Below are 24,702 nucleotides of genomic sequence, written 5' to 3'. Positions count from 1 at the left end.
AATAATGTAATAAGAAGTTTTGATACATAAAGGGTACTTGTATTCTAATCTGTGTGAGAGATAAAAAGATTAAAAAAGGAAGTAGGATCACAAGAAGCTGAAAGAATACATGATTACATTGTTATATTACAAATCTTACATTAGTTTTTACAAGAATGTCCTACTAACATAAAAAGTTCTTAAATCGTAATATCTTATTATTTTATTAACTTAACATATTAATAATCTATTTCATTTATAAATTTTAAAAATATTGGATTGATATATTTATAATAATAACACACTTTACTAGATTTAGTGTCACAAGTGATATCAAATAAGCTGGTGAAAGTAAAAGGAAAAAAAAAACCCAAAAAAGTATTAAATAAAAATATGAATAATTATGTCATTTAATATTTTTATATAATTTCTTTTATATATTATAAAAGTATTATTTAATTCTAAAATTATTATTCATTCTTCTAAAATTATTCACTATCATATAACTTCACATCAGGAAAGATAAAAACTATTCACTCTTTCCAATTATCATTATCTTTTAGACTATATACTTTTATTTTTTTTAATTTATTTTCAAAACTGATTTTGTGTTATATATTTGTAGTTCAACATATTTGTAATTAGATATATTAATGGGTTAAATCGAATCGAATTTGAGTTAAATTAATGTTTAATATCAATATCATACATAATTCTTGAAATTCAGTATGTTTTAAATACTAATTGATTCTATTAGGCTTGTTGCTATTATTTTTATTTATTATTACATATTTCTTTTACTATAATTATATACATTTCTTTTATTAAATTTCTAATACAAACCGGTTAACATACTTTTTTATTATTTTTATTATAGTATAATATATTTAATTTTTTATATGTTATAAATTACATAACGCATAAAATAAAAGAATAACATCATATTATAAATTTAAAAATTAATCGAGCCAAGCTCAAGCTTTGAACATTAAAATAAAAATTGACTTATATTTTAAGCGAGATTAATTTTTTTTTGCTTAAACCCATTTTCAAACTTTATAGTTTTGTATAAACTTTCTTGAATATTGTGAATATCTTCGAATTTTAAAAAAATAAGTTTATCAATTTGTGACAGAATTATAATTTTATAATTTTAATGACTTCCTATCAAATTCAAGCTATATTATATCTATGTGATCCGAATTCATAAATATTGGGAAATGATTAAGTGTTGTAGGCTAAAATCCTATTTTTTCGTATGTAAAATAAATAAAAAAAACTTGGGTTCTTTTATGATTAAAAGGAAAGAAATGAAATATTTGATCTTTCTCTATATAGTTTAGTTTGAGGTTACATATTCCTTTAGGTTACATGAATGTGGATTGATTAAGACAAATTAAACAACGGTGAATTGTCAAAGCCATAGTTTTCATCTACTTTATTATTGGTTAAGCTTTCTTCAATTATATGTCTCATTTCAGAAATGGGACTTTTATTCCATATGTAGTTTTATTAATAATTTTAATTTGATGTGATTATATATATGAAATTTTAATTTTAATTTAATAATATATTTTTTAAAATATAAATAAATAAAATTTATTTTTATATTATATAAATCAAAATAATAGATATGGAATTTTTCTAGTAATAATAAGATAACTAATCAAGTATGCAAGAACCCATCACATGATTCTAAGAAACTTATGGAAATTGACAACATGGTTGGTTTCTGAAAGAAAAAAAAAAGATTGTAATTAAAAAGTGAAATTTCAATGTCTCTAATTTGCTTGACATAAAAAGAAATGTTTTTGACCTTATTATAACTAAATAAAAAGAATTTTGGTACGGAATAAATAAGGCCAAAAGCAATATTAACAAAACAAGGGCAAATTAATTAAGTGTACAAATATCAGAAAAATGATTCAAATGTCAAAGTTTATGTCAGTTTGACCAGAGGAGAAAATCTTGTTGTCGGAAATATTTTTTCCCCCATCAAATCTAATAAAGTTGTTTGATCTCTTTATCTCTTACAAATCTCCTTTTTATAATCAATTTTTGTACATTCACATATTCCATGTGATATCGTTTTTAAATTCGATGATTTTGAATATGATAAAATAATTATAATTTTATATAATATAAACTAGAATCAAGGATTTAGAGAATTTGTAATATATTGACTTTAATGATCCTTTCATACAAACAAGTGTATGTATTATATCTACTAATTGGTTATATATAAACATTAAATTATTTTATAATTTTTATAAATAATATAAGAAATAATTTTAAAATATTATTCTAAAATTAAAAAAAAATGTTAAAACTACTAATAATATTATTGAGCAAAATGTAAAATAGACAATGTTACTTAAAAATAATTAATATCAATATTATAAATATTTTATTATTAAGTGAATATCCATCAAGATAAAATTAAGTTTGATACACTTTAAGATTCTAATATTTATTAGAAGTAGAGCTTTATTTTATTTATAATTCTTATCTCTATAAATATAGACTTTGGAGAAGTATTCATTAACATCCCTATTTGATTAATAAAATATCATACTTCTTTTGCTCTCCCATTTTTTTTACCTTTTTTATTTTATAATACGTTATCGGCATGATTATATGATTTCCTTTAAGTCTCTCTTTAAAATTTTTTCTGAAAAAAAAAAATCCCCCCTTTAACCTAAAAAGTTTCAAACCTCAGTGTCAAGAAAATTTGCTTAACTACTTCAGCCATTTGTGAAATTTATAAAATCCATTACTATCGGAAAAGAGAACAAAGCCAAAAGCTAGTAAACATAAGACTAGAACCCACGTCCTCTAAAAATTTCATCACCTTCTAACCACTCGGCTACCTTAGAGATCAAAAGAATGAACACCAAGGAATATATATAACTAGTTTTCCGTATTTGGTATGCTTTCGTCACCAACCTTTTTAGATTTTTTTTGGTAAAACTTTTCTTATATTTATCTATTAAATATATATTTCAAATATATTGGTTTATTACTATTCCTTTTTTAGTAAATTTATTATTTTGTAAAGATTCTTTTATTGTTTTGTTTTAGTGATAATTATGTCAAAAATTTCAAAACTCGAGTTTGCGGCTCTTGATATATCTAGAAAAAAACTATTTATCATGGATACTTAATGATGAAATCCATCTACATGCTAAAGGTCTTTGAAATACAATTGTGCAAGGCAATCATGGATCTAACCAAAACAAAGCTAAAACTATGATTTTCTTCCGTTATCATCTTCATGAAGGGTTGAAAGAAGAATATTTGATCATAAAGGACCCACTGAATTGTGAATAATCTGAAAGAAAGATACGACCATAAAAATGGTAATATCTCCTAAAGCTCGTTATGATTGGATGCACATTAGGTTGCAAGATTTCAAATCAAAGAGTATAACTCTGCATTATTCAAGATAAGCTCTCAATTAAAATTGTGTAGAGAGAAAATTATTAATGCAAACTTATTATAGAAAACTTTTTCAACCTTTCATTCATCTAATGTGCTATTGTAGCAGCAATATTGTGAAAAGAGTTTTCAGAATTACTCTAAATTAATCTCATGCCTTTTTATGGCCGAGAAAAATAATAAGTTGTTACTCAAAAAATCATGAAAGTCATTCCACTAGTTTTGCTCCATCCCTAAAAGTGAATGTGGCAGTACACAATACTTCCAAAAGTGAAAGAAATTATGGTTGTGGTTGCGACCGTGATTGTAATTTTGGACGTGATTGAGGATGTAATAATTATTGTTATCATGGTGGAAATATTGACCATCAAAAGAAGAATAAAATTGAAAAGAAAAAGAAAGACGGTCTAATCAATACTTCAAAAAGTATAGAAAATTTGTGCTATCAATGTTGTATGAAAGAACATTGGTCAAATACTTGACGTACACCTCATTATCTTGCAAAGTTATATCAAGCCTGCTGGAAAAATTCGGTTAAAGAAATGGTTTATAGTAATAGTGAAAGTTTAAAAATTGTTATAATCGAGCTAATTTGTGTTATTAGCAACAATAAAATTTTATCGAAAAATACATGTGTTTTGCGCGATACAGATCTAAGACGGTCCTGACTTTCAACCAAACGACCTTCTTCACCTCATACCCTAAATTGCTCTGAGTGGGGGCTCAAGCAATACGAACCAAACACATAACAAGAAATAATTTTATTACTTTTAGTAGGAAATTAATTCTCTCTATAGAAACTGATAAAGATCGCAATTCTCAAAAAATAGGATTTAATCTTAATTAATAAATTTCTACTACTTTTTGGCAGAATAACGATAACATAGATACTCAAGATGTGTGTCTTTAAGGTCAATCGATGTCATCTATTTATAACTTAGAAGAATCTTGGTTGAAAAAGGCTTAAATTGTAACGCCCTAGCCCGTATTCGTCCCCTAATTAGGGCTATAGAGTATTACCTGAGGATAACATCATTCAATGAACATTTTATTACAACAAGAAATCATAACATGAATCATAGCAATATCATCCAAAATCATTCATACAGTCCCTTTTACGAGCCCTCGAGGCCCTAAAAAGACATTAGAAAAGAATTGGTACTAAATTAGAAACATATAAAATTTTTCGAAAAAAGATAAAATTTTCAAACTGTAGGGGTCACACGGCTAAGGGACATGCCCCTGCGAACATTCGAAGTAGGGATACACGGCTATGCCCCAGCCCGTGTCCATGCCTGTGTAACTCACTGACTTGGGTTACATGGCCAAGCCATACGCCCGTGTGCCAGACTGTGTACCATTCGAAATAACCCCACACGCTCGTGTTCCGGGCCGTGTGCTAGGCCGTGTAATAGCTTGACTTGCAACCCTTTGAAAGCTACAGGGGACACACGACTAAGACACATGCCAGTGTCTCTGCTTGTGTGGACGAAAAATAGGCCATTTCCAAGCCATTTTTCTCACCTATTCAAGCATAAACCTACAACCACATTTGCACATATGATCAAGCATTCAAATTGCATTAAAACCAAGCATAAATAAGCAATCCCAATATGGTATATATACATCCAACCAATTTGCCCAAAGGGCACCTTAATCATAACATCAATTCATGTGCAATCATATACTTAAATTTGCCATAATGTTCACTAACTTCAAAACTAAATTTACATCAACATATGCCATTTAAATAACCTAAAAACCAAACATCAAAAAGATACCAATTGTATCATTCCACTACCAACACAAATAGGCTTATATGTCATTGATAGCAAAGATACCAAACCACCTCATATCAAAGATACCACAAAACATTTATAACATGCATTTTTAAACTAGCTTTTCATCTTTAATTTTTTTTCAACCACCTATCCAAGATATAAATGCTAGCATCACACTTAATTCGTCAACATTAAACCATTCACAAGTGATTGCATCCATATCATTTTTCAAGTCAAAAGATACATATATACAACCTAGAAAACAAGTGTTCAAACACATAACTTAATATTTTCATTATTATACCAAAATTAACTAGACACATACATATGTATACTTATATAGATACATATACATGCCACAATCCCAAAAGAGTTTAAAAGCTACCAACGATGATGGGTAGTGTGAGCCGAAATTTTGATCCGTCCCAAGTTAGCAAAAGCAATTTACAAAACGACACACAAAACGTATAAGCTTATAAAGCTTAGTAAATACATAGCAAATTAATTAACTTAACATTAATTGAATGAAACTCTTATTTTACTTGATTGATGTTATTGAAATGTAAACACTACACGAAAGTGCTATCAGGAGTACCAAAGTACAACAAGGGCACGTATATGCGAACAAGGGTACTGAAGTACAACAAGGGCATGTATGTGCGAGCAAGTATACTGAAGTATAACAGGGGCACATATGTGCGAACAGGGGTACCGAAGTACAATAGTTATCTACTAAATTATAAAGTACAAATACAAAAAGTAATTCAATTAAACAATTTACTACTATGAACTTACTTTAAAAACTAGTGCGTAGGAATATGATTGGTTAATCCGCGACTTTCGCCTTCCCTCGATTTAAATCCGGTTGAGGTTTATCTTGATCTAAATAAATAATTATACTCAAATAAGTGTTTCAATCAATCTCAATTATTCAATACAATCCATAAACCATATTTTTTCATAATTATAATTTCACCCTTAACATTTTAACTTTTTTACAATTTAGTCCTTAAGCTCGTAAATTGAAATTCATGCAATTTCATCCCTAACCATGTATAGCTGAATTATAAACATACACAAAAAAAATCATACATTTCATAGATTCACACATCTCGCCATGTATTTTATACGCTTCACAAATAAATACCTATTTGACAATTTCAACAAAATTCACTTTACAAAAGTTGCTTATCAATCAACAAAGATGCATTTTGTTCTTTCAAACATCAAAAATCACATGAACACATTCATGGAAAAACCCTAACCCCTTTAAAAATTTAACAAATTAGTCCCTGGGCTAGCTAGATTAAGTTATAACGATCTTGAAAACATAAAAATCATTAAAAACGGAACAAAAATCACTTACATATGAGCTAGAGAATGAACCGAAATTTCAAAGCCCTAAATGGTGTTCTTCCATGTTCATTTTCGGTGGAGGAAGAAGATGGATGAAAATGGGATTAATTTGTTTTGTTTATTTTTAACCTTTATTACTAAATTACGAAAATATCCTTTTAAATCTTTAATAATTTCATTATAACGTATCCCATAAATGTCCACTATCACTTAAATGGTCTAATTACCATATAAGTACTCTTACATTTTAGTTCTATAGCTATTTAATTCCTTTAACTACTAGAACACAAAATTTGCATCTTTTATGATTTAGTTCTTTTTATCGAATTAAGCATGCAAATGATAAAATTTCTTAACGAAATTTTTATACGATGCTACTATCATGCTCTAAACATTAAAAAATTAATAAAATAAATATTTAAAGTTCAAATTTGTCATCCAAAAACCACTGTTCCGATTTTATTGAAAACAGACTATTACAAAAATAAATAACATTATTTCAATAGAAAATATTCCCCTAGTCCAACTAGGAGATAGGTGGGCAGCACACCCTAATAAATATTACTAGAGTTTTCACCTCTCACTTTTCATATGAGGGAAATTGGACCTCTTATGTATTGGGTCTAATTATATGAGCTTTTTGGAATTTTGACCAAACAGTTTATGATTTAATCCAAACCAATATTTTTTTTCTATTTTCTAAAATAAATATTATTTATTTAATTAATGTAATTAATTACATTAACTAAATTAATTTCCCAATTAAAATTTTTCTCAATCCAATTGTATTTTTTTGTTAAAGTCATGACAACTTTACCATAAAAGAATCTATAAGGAAATATATTTAATTTCTTTATTCAACAGATTCATAATGACTAATTAATTTAATTTAATTTTAGAATTCCAGTTATTTAATTATAAATAATTAAATAATAATTCAAAAATCTTAAATTAATTATCAAGTCATTTCTATACTTAGTGAGAAAACGCATTTATTTGTGAATGCGACTAATTTCTCTAACTTCATCATTTCCATTCATTTATATTCATTTAGTTCTACATGCAATTCATTTTTGGCTTCAATGAGCTAGCAGAGGGATCGACTAGGCATATATAATTAGGTCTCAAATAATTTATAATTAAGTTCTAGCTTTTCGCCTATTAATTATAAATTTATTTAGTCACGAAGTCATTCCACTATAGTATCTTGACTGAGCTCTCCCTAATTGCATACCATTGTGAAAGCTACTTAATAAGTGTTCGTTCAATGACCTTGTCATAAGTGTGTTACCCTCATAGGATATCCTTAATCTCTTTGGGATAAATCTGTTCTCCCAATATGATCATATTTTATCTCATGGTAACCATTGCATCCTCTTTGATGAAAAGTTAATTACTATTAAATAGTAATCAAGTCATTTATCACAAAGACAAATGATCGGTGGCCACATTTACTTTTCATCTATCATGTAATGCCGATTAGAGGATAAAATTTACCTATTAGTTAGGCTATGAATTCCACTATTGTAAATGATGCTACATACTGCAGAAGTCATATACTCATTTGAACTTAGACTTTTACTTACATCAAAGCATATGAGTCATGCATACATAGTCCATCATCTACTCATGATTAAGGCATGTTATACTCTGAACACCACAAGTGAATAAATCCATAAATGATCTAGGATCTATTCTACTTGGATCCTATTTAATGTACTGTTAGTCCAGTCAGTCATATCTATGTCTCTATCTTTTGAGAGTCATCCGCTTCGATGCTCAAGGAAAAAATCTTCCCAATTGGACTTGATAGACATCATATTTGTCTTTAAATCGATTTGTTCATTTCCTATTAGACTAAGTACATGTTTAGTGTAACATCACAAAATAAGGCTTAGGAGTTTTAGCGGTATTTTAGGAATTTTGGCCTTAGAGTGCTTGAAGATTCATGACATGGTATATTAGTGATTTTTTATTATAGTTTTTAAATGGTCAAATCATTTTTTAGAAATGTGCTTTGGAAACCTTTAATTTTAGAAAAAGGATTGATTTGTAATAGAGTCAAAACTATAAGCATTTATGTTGCAGTTTCGCCAATTTTTAAAATTGAACCTATTTCTTCCCCCATCGACATGTTTTCACATTAGTTTTTCCACCTTCATTGTACTTGACGTCCCTTTGATTTCCCTAGATCTCCCCACTCAATTTTGACTCCCAAACCATGATTCTTTGATTTATACTATTATCTACGCCTTAAACATCCATAAAATCTATTTAAAAACACTCAATAACTCAATAGATTTTATCATCTTCTTTAATCGTGGGGTTTTCCGGGTTTGCATCAAAACTCATTTAATCTTCCATCAAAGCTAACCATTCATCTACCCATTAGTTTTTAATGTTATCTAGACTTCAAAACTAAGTTTTTAGTTATGAAATTGCATGTTTTGGTTAAAAGCCGAAAATTGGGTCATTAATGGTGGAATTCGAGATTGTGGATGAAAATGTGATTTAAAAGTGTTTTCAACTTGTTTTAACTTGATTAGAAGGTTCCTAAAATAAATTCAAAGTTTCGTTAAGGATTTCTCATGTTTTATTGAATTTTCGTTATTATGGCCAAAACTTGTCAAAAAATGTCGATACCTTGTAACATATAGTTTTGTGTGGTTTAAAGGTTAATGTATAGCCGTAGATGAATATTGGGATGAATGAAACTTGTTTCATGTGAAAATTTTAAGTGTAGATCAAGATATTTGTGTTTTAAGTCCGTCATGCTAGAAGGGTTTGGTTACATAAGAAGGTAGTTTAGGCTTGTGTTTTGATTAGTTTAAGTGGGTCCTTGGCTGTCATTTGGCTGTGTGTATTGTGTGATTGTTATGTGTGAAGCCTCAGATTCATTAGAGCCTTCTATGAGTTAAAGGAAGAGCTAGTTCGAGCTTTCAATTTTCTATGGAAGTTGATAAAGTGACGAGTGTTTGGAATCGCTACTCGTAGACACGAGTCATGAGTTTTTTGGGATTCCAGTAGTAGTCTAATCCCCTACTCTAAATTCTGAGTGTAAGCTTCCTTATACTTATGTTTACCTTGTGATTTATGAGCTTATGTGATAATAAATATGTATAGTGATGAGATGCTTTATCTTGTGATATGTGGTTATGATAATTGTTGTGAATCATGCAAATGTGTACGTGAAATATATATGTGAAATGATAGTGATAGATTTATGCTAAATATGTACATATATGTTGTAGTGCTGGGATAATTGGCAAGTGTTATGTGTTTGATATTGGATATTTTGGCATTGTGATCTTGAAATCATTGGATCTAGTTGGCATGCCATAGGATTGTGAGTACTCACTTATATGTATAGTGATTTTGGGTGTTGAGGCCCCGAAACATGTTGGAAGGATAAGAGAGTGTGATCTAAGCTCCATTCAACGAGACATGTGAGGGGAAATAAGGAGAGTGCTAGCTATATGCTTCACTTATGGGACATGTTTAACTCTATGAGTCCATGAGGTATGTTAGAGATTCGTGTATCCGATGAGTGATGATAGAGCTCACTTTATGTTTCATACCTTAAGTGCCAATTTATCATTTTATGTGACTTGTGTGAAATATGATATATGCTTGAAAGAATATGTGTTTCATGATATATGTTTGTGTGGGTATGTAAACACTATGTAAATGAACTAATAGATAATACATGTATAGGTACTATATGACTAGACGTAAGACTTCTGTAATTGTACTTATATATGGCTGTCTTGTGGATGCATGATGACACATTTGCAATGTGGTTATTCTAATCATTCACTGAGCTTGTTAAGCTCAAACATTCCCTTCTTTACCTATTGCAGATTAGTTGCGTACCGTTGTGGTTTTCTGAGAGGTGATCCAAGCCAATTTTATGTTATCCAGTAGGTGTTCTTTATTTATTTATGTTTTAAGGAAAAGGCAATATGGTAGACTTGTTATAGCCATGTTGGTTTCTTGACATTTTGCTGGTTTTTGATTCTGTTTATAAGGTTTACATGTTATTAATATGCTTGGTTTCATGAACATGAAATTGGTTTGATGTTACTTGCTTAGATGTGATTTTGTTATTTTGAACTGCTGATATGGTCCTTGGATGAGTACTTGCTGAAGTAATTGATGCATGATGCTTAAAAACTCATTTGAAATGAATTAATTGCATATGTATGCTGAATTTTATGGTTTGGAGCAGAGGTATTGATAATCGGGTTTTAAAAATCGATACCTCTGTGCTTGAAACATGCAAAAAGTCAGAATAGAGATTTGATATCGATACCTTTGCTTGAGTATCAATACTCGGGGTTAAAGTATTGATATTTCATGACAGGCACTAATAATTTTCGAGATTTAGGTTTTTAATCGAGAAATAGAATGCAATTTTGGTATCATTTTTCCAAGTGGTATCGATACCACTTAGAGAAAATATCGATACCCCAATGTCAGTATCGATACCTACGAACATGTTTTGGAGATTTTGCTAAATGGACCTTATGCATGTTTTAAAATGTTTATAAGACTAATTATTGTAAGATTTGCATGAAACAATGATAACTATCAAGTTTGAGTGGCTTCAAACCTTCATGAATAATGAAATGATCGATGATTTGTTTCAAATGAGCTTTTTCTTATTGTATATGACATGAAACGATGGTGTTACATCCCGTATTTGGGCTTGGCGACCAAGCCCGGTATAGGGTGTTACATTTAGGTTTATCTTTTAGTACAAGTTGTCATTTTGTATTACGATACAACCACATAGTACCGCTTAGTATTAGTTAAACGATAGATAACTGACCTACTGTTAAATGTAGTAGTTAATTCGGGTCAATTTCATACTTAAGGATCTTGTTTTCTAGGAAATTTAGGATTTAGTATTATGTTTCCAATATTTAGGTATTCAGATTAAAATTTAATAAAAATAATTGTTTTTAACACATTTTATAGTTGTTGTGACCCAATAGGCTGACACAGGCCTTAGGTTGTGCTAATTGGTTCAATTGAGTGTGTAAGATGGAGATATAAAGACCCAATTGATGTGGAGGCAAAGGTTGAGTGATGCACAAGCTTCTTAGGACATCAAAGCAACAAACGAATGAAACAAGGCAAAACTTTAGTTTCGTGTCGCACCATGCAAGGGATGTGGTGTGACACAAGGCCGACGTACTGCCCAAGTATTTGGGGTTATTTTCGTCTGTGCAATCGGACTTATTCAAAGGCTTAAGTCATGTCGAAGATCTAATTTAGGCTGCCAACACCTATATAAATAAAGACATTAGGGGTTGAATGTAATCAAGTCATCTAGACACTTTCAAAAACCATTGTAGTTTAGAATTAGTTTTAGTTTATCTTCTTTTCGGCTTTTTAAATACTTTGTTATTTTTCTTCTTGAATTAGTTTTGATTCAAGAACTTGCTTATTTAATTAAAGTATTCACTTTATATTTTTCTTTTCATTTGTTTTATTTTTTTTATTCCAATTGAGAGATTTTCTACTTTATTTCCCATTTGATATTCAATCCACGATCATTCAAATCTCTTTTCTTCTCCGGATTGGTTGTGTTTCTGTAATGGCCCAAACTCAATCTTAAAAGAGGACCCAAGATTGGCGTGCCATTGAATTTAATTTTTTTCTCTTTAAATTAATACGGGCATGGTCTTTATAAGACTACAATTCGAACAATTGTGATTTCCAAATCCTTTAAGAAATTAAATATGAATGCAGTTATACATTTCCAAGGAAAATGAAAAACAAGGTGACTCCCTTGGAAGATCTTAAAACCATGTTAGGCGTAACCCATATTTGACTACGGCGTCGTATACATACACAAATAATGAGACTGGTATTAATCATTTAACATAAATACCTTTTTACTTTGCAAGGAAACATAGTCATTTTACTGAGGTTTAATTGAACTAACAGTTTCAAAAAAGTAGTTTTAAAATAAAAAAATTCAGTCCCTGAATGACACCATCTTGACACCACCCCTATGCCATGCATAATACAAAATACTTAGAGTTCTCATGGAATAGATGTCCTCTGGCGTAGTCTTCAAGGAGGCCTTTACTTTGTCAGTGATCCTAAGAAGGAAATGTAACTAAATAAGTTCAAAGAACTTAGTGAGTTCTAGGGTAAACATATCAATAGTTATATATATAATACCAATAAACCTTTCCAACTCAACAAATCATACAATTTGCCCATTGGTGAATATCATTCCAAACAGACTTTACTACAGACACTATTCCTTTGGCGCATACACTATGCCCATGCAACCATGCGAACATCCTCCTTCGTGCTAGCCACACCCAAGTCCATGTTCAAGCCTTAGCATTTATTTCATTTATTTTATCATGATTTGTCAATTTGGTTTGTATTAACACATGCCCTAACAGAGCCTACATGATCTCTTTTCATGTATCGTGATCTGCTAGTTCAATGCTCATTTCATTAAAGACATCACCATGATTTCATTTTCATAACTCAGTTAACATAGTTCATTTAAAAAATAATAGGTGATGGCTTAAGCACGAAGAAAGGCCTTTTCTCCATTTACACAGATAGCTAACTTAAACTCATAACCACAAACCTTTATTACTCATGCACAAACACATCATCTCATGGGTTAAGGGTGCTTACCATAATCGACAATGAAAAATATAATACACATACATGGAAGTAAGAAGGAACTCACCAAAAATTGCAGCAAGATCAGATAACAAGACTCTTGCCTTTATCACATGGGTTTTCAAGAGTTTCTTGAGCTATAATATGAAGAGTTAACTTATCAGTTCATTTTACCAGAAAAATTAAACAATTTAAATATGAACATTCATAGGAAACCCAAAATCTAGAAGTTTCCTCCCTTATACCCCAAATTGACCTTAAAGCATAAAACCTTAGGGCCTCGTAAATAACCATGAAAATAAATTGAGTTTCATTGACATTTACCAGGTACCTCATGACAGTGGAGTTGGTTGAGCACAATGAACCCAAGTTATCAAGCAAATCTTAAGTCTAGGGCTTCTCGAGAGAAAAATTGTAGAGAAAGCTTGAAATGAAAATGTGGTTGCCAAAGAAAGCATAAAACTTGCTAAAGAAGTCAAAATTTGCTTTATATAGATTTACATGGATGGAAAAACTTAGTAGAAAAGTTTGATTTCCCTCGAACGCCTCATTCCTAATGGCTAAGCACTTCTCTCTCATCATAAATGCGGGTCTGATAAGTGACAGAACTTAATCCTATAGTAACCAATTCTCATTCGTCTAACTAGGTTGTTCAACCAAAAAAATAAAATAATAATTCATACAGTTCTTTCAGAATAAGGTTTTATCACTAAGGCTTAATGTTTCGTCTAATAATTGGGGTGGTGTATACTCTTCAGAAGAGTCCACCAAACCACTAGGCTCACCTAATGAAGACTTCACCTGAAGGCGCACTCAAAGAATCCTTATACTTAGTTGACTGTAATGCCTACCTACTCTGAACTTACTCTGTATGCCTTACTTCTATAAATAATATTCAATCAATAAGGCTTTGCTGGGTGAGATTTTACAGTTTCTCACATGGTTTATTCAATCAAAGTTGAGATTATGAATAACATGAGTGGCAATATCCCTTAGGGGAGATTAACGAATGGATGTGGATATGATTAATGGAAGATTTGGGGTTTCTCAAGAAGGATTAGTTGGTATAAATTATGTGTTATTTAACTGTTATGCTTGACAACCCTAATAAGTTATCATAGGGTAGGCGAGGTCAGAAAATAAGTTGAACTGAGTAAATCGTAATTTATCCAGATTGAGAAAGTAAGGTTGGGAGATAAGTGAGCATCAACTAATCGATTAGTTAATTAGAGGTTGGGAGGTAATCATTAGTTAATCAATTAGTAATCTACTCTAAAACCTTGATCTGAAGTTAGTTACAAACCCTGAAGCGAGTTAATCTTCTTGATTGGTGTATCAATTTAGTTCATTTGTTTATTTCTCGTTATTTATGTATTTATTTATTTTATTACTATTAATTTATTTTATGATTAATCGTAATATAGGAAATAATTAATACTACTTAGACTTGTTATTGTAAAAATATTTTCACTATTTATTCCATCATCTCTTAGGTACGGTCCTCGAAATACTTCCAAATATTTTATTGTAGAAACTATATTACAATTTGACTTGTGCACTTACAGACACCGTCGTTTTAATTCTTATATTTTTGGTGTTGTATTTATTCTATAAACAATAACTCGTTTATTCTATATCGGCGATCAAGTTCTTGGCACTGTTGTCGAGGAGGGTTCGGCAATAAATTTTGAAAATAAAAATTTTATAATTAATAAGATAAGTAGAAACATTTGGACCTATTTATACGATCTTAATTTTGGTTTATTTATTTTTTATCTTTAGCTGTAATGTCTTGTTAGGTCGTTTATGACCCAAAGCTTCAGCATTCCAATTGAACCTTACCTAGATTCGGAACAAATACACAGTTGCAATCACCAAATAATGGACAATGATCCACCTGCGGTGATAAATTTACCCCAAGAAAATCTGTTGTTTGAAGAGCCACGTGAACAAGAAAGAAATAATCAGGAAGAAGTCCCAATGGCTTAGCAGGTGTTGTGTGAGTATGCCTTACCTACTCTAGACAGTAGTGCAAGGAAGCATAGAACGGTCAGAGATTAACGCCAATAATTTTGAGATAAAGACGATCACCATCCAGATGATCCAAAACACACTGCATTTCTAAGGGAACATGGTTGAAGACTCGAATAAGCACCTAAAGTGGTTCCTGCAACTATGCGATACCTTCAAGTATAACTGGGTATCTAACGACGCTATATATCTATGATTATTCCCGTTTTCAATATGCGACAATGCAGCCAATTGGTTAGAATCATTAGAACCTAGTTCCATTACAACATGAAATGACCTAGCAGAAAAATTTCTCCATAAATTTTTCTTAATTAGTCAAACCATTTAACTTTGATGGGAGATTAGAAAATTTAAACAATTTGAAGGTGAATCTCTGTAAAAGGCGTGAGAGCGTTTGAAGATGATGCTAAGTAAGTTCCTACATCATGAACTGCAAGCATGGCTCTAGATACAAATATTTTACAATAGTGTCGATGGACATGTCAGATCTAACCTAGATGGAGCATTCGACGGATCTCTCATCGTTCTATACATACGAATGGGCTTATAAAATCATTGAAGATATGGCTATGAATTCGTACATGTGGGCTAAAGAGAGGTTTATGTACCAATCGAAGCCTTCAATAGCGGAAGTGGTAAACAAAGAAAATGAAGATAATCGATTTAAACGAATTTTAGAAATGTCTAACCGTTTGGAGACACCTGCCAAGCCGGCGAGAGCGGAGCCACATTCAAAAAACCAACTGAAAGAGATGAGCTATATAGGTAATAGGGGTCGAGATCCCTACTGAAAGCCCTACAATCCTGGTTGGAGGGATCATTTGAACTTTAAATGGGAAGGTAATCAAGGAGGAGCAATTCAAGCACAAACTCGACAAAACACTCCCCATCAACCTCCACTGCTACAACAATGTACCATGAGTAATGACCATGCTTCATGTGGTAAAAAGTTTGATCAATTAGAGGAAGAGATGCTAACCATGAAAATGAAAATTTGACAAATCCAAACTACGTGTGGGCGACTTGAATCCCGAATGGATAGCCTATGTGACCAAATGAGACAATTGATGACAATTTTCAAAAACAAAATAGTCAAAGTCTCCCTAGCAAAACGGAGAACAACCATTGGTAAAGTGGAAAGGAGCACGCAAAGACGATCACTTTGTGAGCAGGCAACACATTAAATTTCGGAAGATGTCAATGAACCCACAAAGGAGGAAGAAGCTAAACACCAAAAGTTGATTGAGGAGGTAGCATAACCAATGTCTGATCCGGAGATATCGAACCCAAGCATAACAAAGGTACCATTCTTGATGAGATTAGAGGACAGACAAAAGAGGGACGAGGTAGAATTTATAATTTTTCTTAATTTATTTAAATCCATCAATGTAAATTTTTTTATTAGGAATCATAGATAAAATTATGAAATATGCAAAATATTAGAAGGAAATCATGCAAAGGTGATAACTCTTGAAAATAGTTATATCTCAGACTTCTAGATTGAATTAATTGTTTGTAATTAAGTAAATATGTTTGCATTTTTAGGATATTTTTAAAAAATTGCATAACAAATCTTGGATTGTGGTATAAATATCATTATTTGTTACTGGGGAAGAAAAGTGTTTGTTATTGTTGGTAGCAGGTGTAGGATAAAGAAGAGAAGAGAAGAGAGAAAGGGGAAATAAAATGAAGGAAGTGAAGTATTGCCATGGAAAAATGATGGTTAGATTGCCAACAAGAATGCCATGGAAATTCCAGGAAGATGACGTAGCATTCAGTCCACGTCACTCTCAGTCAGTTGTACTTGTACAAGATAAACCACCCTGAAAAAAAGGAAGCAAAAGGTGTGTGCTAAGAGGGAGGGACTACCCTATAAAGGAGGAAAGAGAAAAAAAAGAGGGGACGAGGATTTTAGGGAGAGAAGAATTAGAGAGTAGTTTTTCTTTACATCGAATTCTCGTGGAAAATTTCAGAGAAAAGAGAGGAGAATGTAGCAATATACAGAGCATAAATCACAGACGTAAGGAAGGGGAAGAGAAATCTACCTTGGGTTTTGCATCAAATTTCAGTATTAAAGTGAAAGTTGGAGTAGCGAGAGCTTCCTGTAGTTCTGCATTTATTTTTTGATTTGAACTTTTTGTGATTCGTAAACTTGAATGATGATGTTGAATGGTTTTATTTTAGATTTGAATGTCCAATCCATGAGTTAAGTCTCATTGGATTGGAATTATTTTGGTGAATTTTTACTCTCTTTAATGCCCATGGTCTGATGTTGAGTAGATTATTGTTTCATTTGATTTGTGATTATTTTAAATGCATGCATGCAAGCTCTAGACATAGATGATTGTATGGTATGTTGTTAGATCTATCTTAATTCTAAAAATATTAAATAAATTGGATTATTATCTATTGATACAGGTGAGTATTTAAAAGAATATTCGTAACACTTTAGAAGTAGAAGTTGCGATCTATATAGGGAAAGAAAGAACAAATTAGATATCATTCTTGAGTTCTGTAGACATACAAAAACTTAGAATAATAGCTTAAAGTTTGGCTCTCGAAAGAAGCATACTGTAGTAGTGAATCTCTGAGCAATAGAATGATTAAGATTTTACCATGGCATTATTATGATATAAAAATAAAACCTGAGTAATTCCAACCTTTATCATTCAACAGTACAAATCCTCCCCATTTATTTTTTTGAATTGCCACAAAATTTCAATTGCCCTATCATTTTTTCATTCATAGTTAATTTTATTAATCCATTCATTAATTCTCTTCATTAATTTGTCATATGTTTCTTTTGCATAATTTAATTAGTCAAATTCATAGTAATAGCATAACAAATTTTTTTAATCAATTCTGAACCCTGTGAAGGTAATATTCATTACTTTATTACTTGATTTGACGTGTATACTTGCACATTCGCATTACACATTCACATGTGCCAAGTTTTTGGTGTCGTTGCCGGGGATCGTCAATATTGGTTAAAATTTGGTGTGTTAATATCTCTGCACTTGAAGAGTATTCTTTTGATCTAGAAATTGAGAGAACCTTGAGAAGAAGGAGAAAAGAATTGCGAGAAATGGAAAGAATTAGAAATGATCAAGTTAGAGAAGAGCCATTACATCAGAATGGAAGGGATGCTGATATTCCTCGAATAATAGATGATAGACACAAACCCATCAGAGTACATGTAGTGTCGATCTTGGATGATCTGAATCCATGAATTGTCAGACTGCATATTCAAGCTCAACATTTCGTGTTAAAGCCAGTGAAGTTTGAAACGTTACAAACATTAGGGCAGTTTAGTGGATTGCCTACTGAAGATCCACGGTTGCACTTAAGACTCTATTTGGAAGTCTACGATTTATTTAGGTAGTAGGGTGTTCTTGAAGATTGCTTGAGACTGAAGTTATTCCCTTATTCATTGTGAGATCATGGCAAAGCATTGTTAAATGCATTCCCGTCAGGTACAGTGGCATCTTGGAATAAACTTTATTATAGGTTTCTGTTAAGATATAATCCTCCAAACATGAATGCCAAATTGAGGAACGATATTACGTCCTTTCGGCTATCTGAGGATGAAACATTATATGAAGCATGAGAGGTATTCAAGGAGTTAATTAGAAAATGCCCAATGTATGGTTTTCAACATAAGATGCAAATGGAAATTTTTTACAAAGGATTGAATGCGCATACAAGGATGGTAGATGACACATCTACTAATGAGACTTTGCTCGATAAATCATATAATTAGGCATATGAAATTCTAGAGAGGATTGCAAAAAACAATTATCAATGCCCCATTACAAGAGTAGGGACTGGTAGAGGAGTTGCTGAAGCAATAGAACTTGATATGATTACTTCCTTAAGAACTCAGGTATCATCTTTAATGAATATGATTAAAACACTGAAAAGACCAGCTGCAGTGCGGAAACGAAAGCAGCTGAGTTAGCATGTGTTTATTGTCGAGAAGATCTTGTTTTTGATGAATTCCCATCGAACCCAGCCTGAGTTTATTATATGGGAAGTTTTAATCGTAACAATAACAACCCATATTCCAATACATATAATACAGGGCAGAAGAAAATCCCAATTTTAGTTGGAGTAATCAAGGGGTGAGAAATTCTAGTAATGCTATTCGACAGAATGTTGTGAGTGCACCACCTGGATACAATCAGCCCATGCCACGGCAAAATGCTCAGCAAAATTTAGTTTCAAGTTCTTCATCTATGGAAGCTCTATTGAAGGAATACATGGCCAAGAACGATGCTATCATTCAAAGTCAAGCTGCATCTTTAAAAGTTTTAGAAAATCAAGTGGGGCAAATTGCCAAAGCATAAAGCTGAAGATCGCAAGGATCACTGTTGAGTGATACCATAAATTCACGATCTCAAGGGAAGGAGCAGTGCAAAGCCATGACACTTAGAAGTGGTACGTAGCTACCAGGAGTTGTTAATGACACCGTTATTGAAGAAGGTAGTTCAAATTTCACAAATAAGAATATTTTAGAACCATTAGTTGAGTAGGCTACAAAAGAAATAAGCAACCATGAAAATGTTGGAATAGATTCATCTTGTATTGCCAATAAACATGCCACGAAAAAATAACCTCAACAAATGGAAAGAAGGCCACCGCCACATTTTCCTCAACATTTGTAAAAATCTAAGCAAGATTTTCAAGTCAAGAAATTCTTGGATGTCCTGAAATAATTATATATCAACATATCGTTGGTGGAAGCCTTGGAACAAATGCCCAAATATGAAAATTGTCGCTCTCATTGAAGAGAAGGTTAGGGGAGTTCGAAATTATTGCTCTCACTGAATGGTGCACAACAATGCTAAGAAACAAATTGCCACCAAAATTAAAGGATCTAGGGAGTTTTACTATACCTTGCACTATTGGAAATCATTATCTAGGCAAAACATTATGCGACTTAGGTGCAAGTATAAATCTAACGCCTATGTCTATTTTTAGGAAGCGTGGAATAGGGAAGGTGAGACCTACAATTGTCATATTGCAATTAGTTGGTCATTCATATATACATCCAGAAGGTAAAATCGAAGATGCGTTGGTAAGAGTTGACAAATTTATTTTTCCAACAGATTTTATTATTCTAGAATGTAAGGATGATAAAGAGGTACCAAACATACTTGGGATACCTTTTCTAGCAACTGGTAAAACATTAATTGATGTACATAAATGTGAATTAACAATGAGAATTAATGATCAGTAGATAACCTTTAATCTTTTTGATGCTATGAAGTGTGCAGATATAGATGAAGAATGTCAAGCTGTTGAGATTGTAGACACAGTAGTTTAGGAAGAATTTACAGAATTTTATCACAATAATTCTAATGATGATGCAGACTCATTTGCGTTAATTGAAGTAGAAATGATTGAAGAGCTTGGTGAACTAATGGAAGCTAAGCAAATTGAGAATGGATCAAGGAGAAGTTTCGAATCATTAAATTTATCAGTCCGTTCTTTTAAACCTCATCGACCATCCATAGAAGATCCTCCTATGTTGGAATTGAAGCCTTTTCTAGTACATCTAAAGTATCCTTACATGAGAGATAACAACACATTGCAGTAGTTATCTATGCAAAATTGACATTAGATCAAGAGGCTTAATTGTTGAAAGTTTTAAAGAAATCTAAGAAGACATTGGGTGGGTGATTGCAGATATCAAAGGAATCAGTCTAGCAATTTGCATGCACAAGATATTATTGAAGGATTGCCATGGTTAGTCTATCGAGCAACAGAAAAAACTAAATCCCATTATGAAGGAAGTTGTCAAAAATGAGATTATTAAATGGCTGGATGCTGGAATTCTATACCCAATTTCTGATAGTTCTTGGGTGAGCCTTATTCAATGTGTACCTAAAAAAGGAGCAGTCACTGTGTTAAGCAATGATAACAACAAACGCATTCTTACTCATACTGTCGTGGGATGAAGGGTTTGTATGGACTATCAAAAATTCAACAAAGCAATAAGGAAGGACCATTTTCCTTTGCCATTTATTGACTAAATGTTAGATAGATTAGCGGGGAAAGCCTTCTATTATTTTTTACATGTTTATTCGGGGTACAAACAGATTGCCATAGCTCCTACTAATCAACAGAAGACAACATTCACATGTCCTTATGGAACTTTTGTGTTTAGAAGAATGTTGTTTGGGTTATGCAATGCCCCTAAAAAATTTTAGCGTTGCATGATAGCAATATTTTTAGACATGGTGGAGAAATTTTTAGAAGTTTTTATGGATGAATTCTCGGTGTTTGGCAATACTTTTGAAGTCTGTTTAAAAATTTTTGAGTTAGTTATTTATCGATGTGAAGAAACCAACCTTGTTCTCAATGGGAGAAATGCCACTTCATGGTCTATGAAGGCATTGTTTTGGGGACATACAATTTCACAACAAGGGATTTGTCGCCGGTAAAGCAAAAATTAAGGTTATTGAGAAATTTCCACCACCTTTCATAGTTAAAGGTATTCGCAGTTTTCTTGGCCATTCAGGATTCTATCGACAATTTATCAAAGATTTTTCGAAAATATCCAAACCTCTGTGTGCATTGTTAGAACATAACAGATCTTTCCATTTTGATGAGATGTGCTTAGAGGCATTTGAGGAATTAAAAAAACGATTAGTCACAGCACCAATAGTCATAGCACCGGATTGGATTTTATCTTTCAAACTTTTGTGTGATGCTAGTGATTTTGTCGTAAGGGTAGTACTTGGGCAAAGAAAGGACAAGGTATTTCATGATATCTACTCTGCAAGCCGTACTTTGATAGACCACAGCTAAATTATAACACCACTGAGAAGGAGCTATTAGCTGTGGTATTTGCCTTTGACAAATTCAGAGCTTATTTAGTGGGCACCAAAGTTACGGTTTATACAAACCACTTTGCTATTAAGTACTTGGTGACTAAGAAAGACGCCAAATCCAAATTAATTCGATGGATACTACTACTACTACTATAGAAATTTGATCTGAAAATTAGAGATAGAAAAGGCATAAAAAATCAAGTGGCTGATCACTTGTCTCGAATTGAAGCAGGAAATGAAGACGGTAATATTCAACGCATTCAAGATGATTTCCCAGATGAGCAACTGTTAGTTGCAATGGTATTACCGTGGTATGCCGATATCGTAAATTTTTATGTTAGTGGATAACTGCCACCTGAGCTCACCAATCAAAGATGAAGGAAATTTATCCATGATGCCAAGCAGTATTATTGGGATGAGTCCTTTTTATTCAAACATTGTGCAGACCAGATAATTCGAAGATGTGTTCTAGATGACGAGATGCAAAGTATTTTATATCATTGTCATTCAGCATCGTATGAAGGACATTTGAGGGTATGGTTTTTATTAGTAAAACATGTTTAAAGATGCTAATGAATTTTTTCAAGCTTACGATCGCTGTTAAAGAACTTGAAATCTATCGAGGATGTATAAAATGCCCTTGAAAACTATTTTAGAAGTGGAACTATTTGATGTATGGGGAAATGATTTTATGGGTCCTTTTCCACCTTCTTGGGGTAATGTATACACACCTGTAGTTGTTGATTATGTCTCTAAGTGGGTTAAGGCTGTTGCTTTACCAACGAATGATGCCAAATCAGTACTAAAATTTCTACATGAAAATATTTTTTCCAAGTTTAGTACCCCTCATGCTCTGATTAGTGATGAAGGTTCACACTTTGACTGCAAATTAGTTGCTAATGCTTTGAATAGGTATGAAATTAAACATAAAATTAACACGGCATACTATCCTTAGACAAACAGACAAGTAGAAGTCTTTAATAAAGAGATTAAACAGATTCTGGAGAAGGTAGTCAGGCCCACCCGTAAAGACTTGTAATCTAGATTGGATGAAGCTTTGTGGGCATATCAAACTGCATTCGAGGCACCATTGGGGATGTCGTCTTTCAAGCTTGTTTATGGGTAAACCCTGCCATTTGCCCGTTGAACTTGAACATAAGACATATTGGGCGATTAAGAAATTGAATATTGATTGGAGTGCTGTTGGTACTAACCGCCTATTGGAGTTGAATGAGATGGAAGGATTCAGAGCACAAGTTTATGATAATGCCATGTTTTACAAAGAAAAGACCGAAGGATGACATGACAACAAGATTTTCCAACGGTAATTTGCATCTGGACAACAATTTAATTCCAGGCTTAAATTGTTTCCTAGAAAATTAAAATCTCGTTGGCCTGACACATTCGAGATTGTACATGTCTATCCTCGTGGAGCTGTAGAAGTCAAAGACAACAAGACTGGTTCTACTTTCAAGGTCAATGGCCAACGATTAAAGCATTACTTTGGAGCTCCTATAATTCATGATAAAAATTCCATCACTTTTCGAACTGCTTAATATTTCTCCCTTGCATTGTTTTATTCATTTACTTTGTTTGTAATTTCTTTGTTTATTTTATTCAATAAGTTTACTTAAATTTTATTTTCTTTTGTTGCAGGCACATTACATCCTAGGTTTGTAGAAATCAGCCCATTTAATATATAAGTTAATTTTAGTTTAATAACTTTTTCTATTATTTTTCTTTTTCCCTCTCTATTTTTCTTTTTTCTATGTTAGGGCATAATTTCAGGTTAATCATATCCCTTGCATCACTACTATATTTTCTCTCACATTTTACCCTAGTCGATTCACTTCTTTTCTAACTTACTTTCCATTTCATTTTCTTTACCATTCTCTACTTAAAGGTCTCACCTTTTTCATTTTATAGTTACTATTTTTTCTCAAATGGCTCGCCAAGCACCATATTCTTCCACCTCTGTGCATCTGCGGACATTATTTAGCAAAATCGTAAACGAAAAAATATAACAAAAACATATCAAAAGAACCTTTTTGTATGGAAAGAGGTTTTTTTTTCCAAAATTTCCCCTTTATGGGCTATTCTGAAGCCATCTCATTTTCGTGGAGAAACACGTGTGGCAAATCTTCTGTCTCCACCCTAATGACATCCTCACTAAGGTAGTAAAAAATTTATGCACATTTAACCTCTCCTAAAAATGCTTTCATATATGTGCGCGGTGTCTCGATGTTATTCGATGAAGACTCAATCAATACGCAATATGGGTTACCTGAAGGCCCTAATGAATAATCTCAATTTGTCAAGACAATGACGACTGAAGGACTGAAACAAGTTTTGTCAGATTTATGTGTAGAAGAAATGACATGGACAGTTTTTTAAAATGATTGCTACACCCTCAACCGAGTAATTTTGAAGCTTCAATGTAGTGTATGGTATCATTTCTTGAAATCTCGTCTTAGCCCTTCTACACACAACTCTTGTAATGCACCAGTTTCTAGGGTTAGAAGTTTTGAGGTTTATAGGTAGATTCAGTGGCTAGATTAGACAATTGGGTTTATTGTTGTGTTTTAATTTCAGAATGGGCCTGTTGGTCTAGTGGTGGGTTG

The 24,702-nt window shown here is 32.1% G+C and overlaps 1 non-coding gene across 1 annotated transcript; it reads right to left on the bottom strand.

Moving 5' to 3' along the window:
• Positions 1–18,789: 18,789 nt before the first annotated feature.
• On the bottom strand, positions 18,790–18,896 carry LOC121221526 (small nucleolar RNA R71). The gene has a single exon (XR_005918917.1). It is a non-coding gene; the product is annotated as a small nucleolar RNA R71 (small nucleolar RNA).
• Between the last annotated feature and the right edge of the window lie 5,806 nt (positions 18,897–24,702).

Source organism: Gossypium hirsutum, chromosome D09 (genome assembly GCF_007990345.1).
Source record: "Gossypium hirsutum isolate 1008001.06 chromosome D09, Gossypium_hirsutum_v2.1, whole genome shotgun sequence".
NCBI lineage: Eukaryota > Viridiplantae > Streptophyta > Magnoliopsida > Malvales > Malvaceae > Gossypium > Gossypium hirsutum.
The sequence above is the reverse complement of the archived record's forward strand: the minus strand, read 5'-3'. Positions and strand labels throughout refer to the sequence as shown.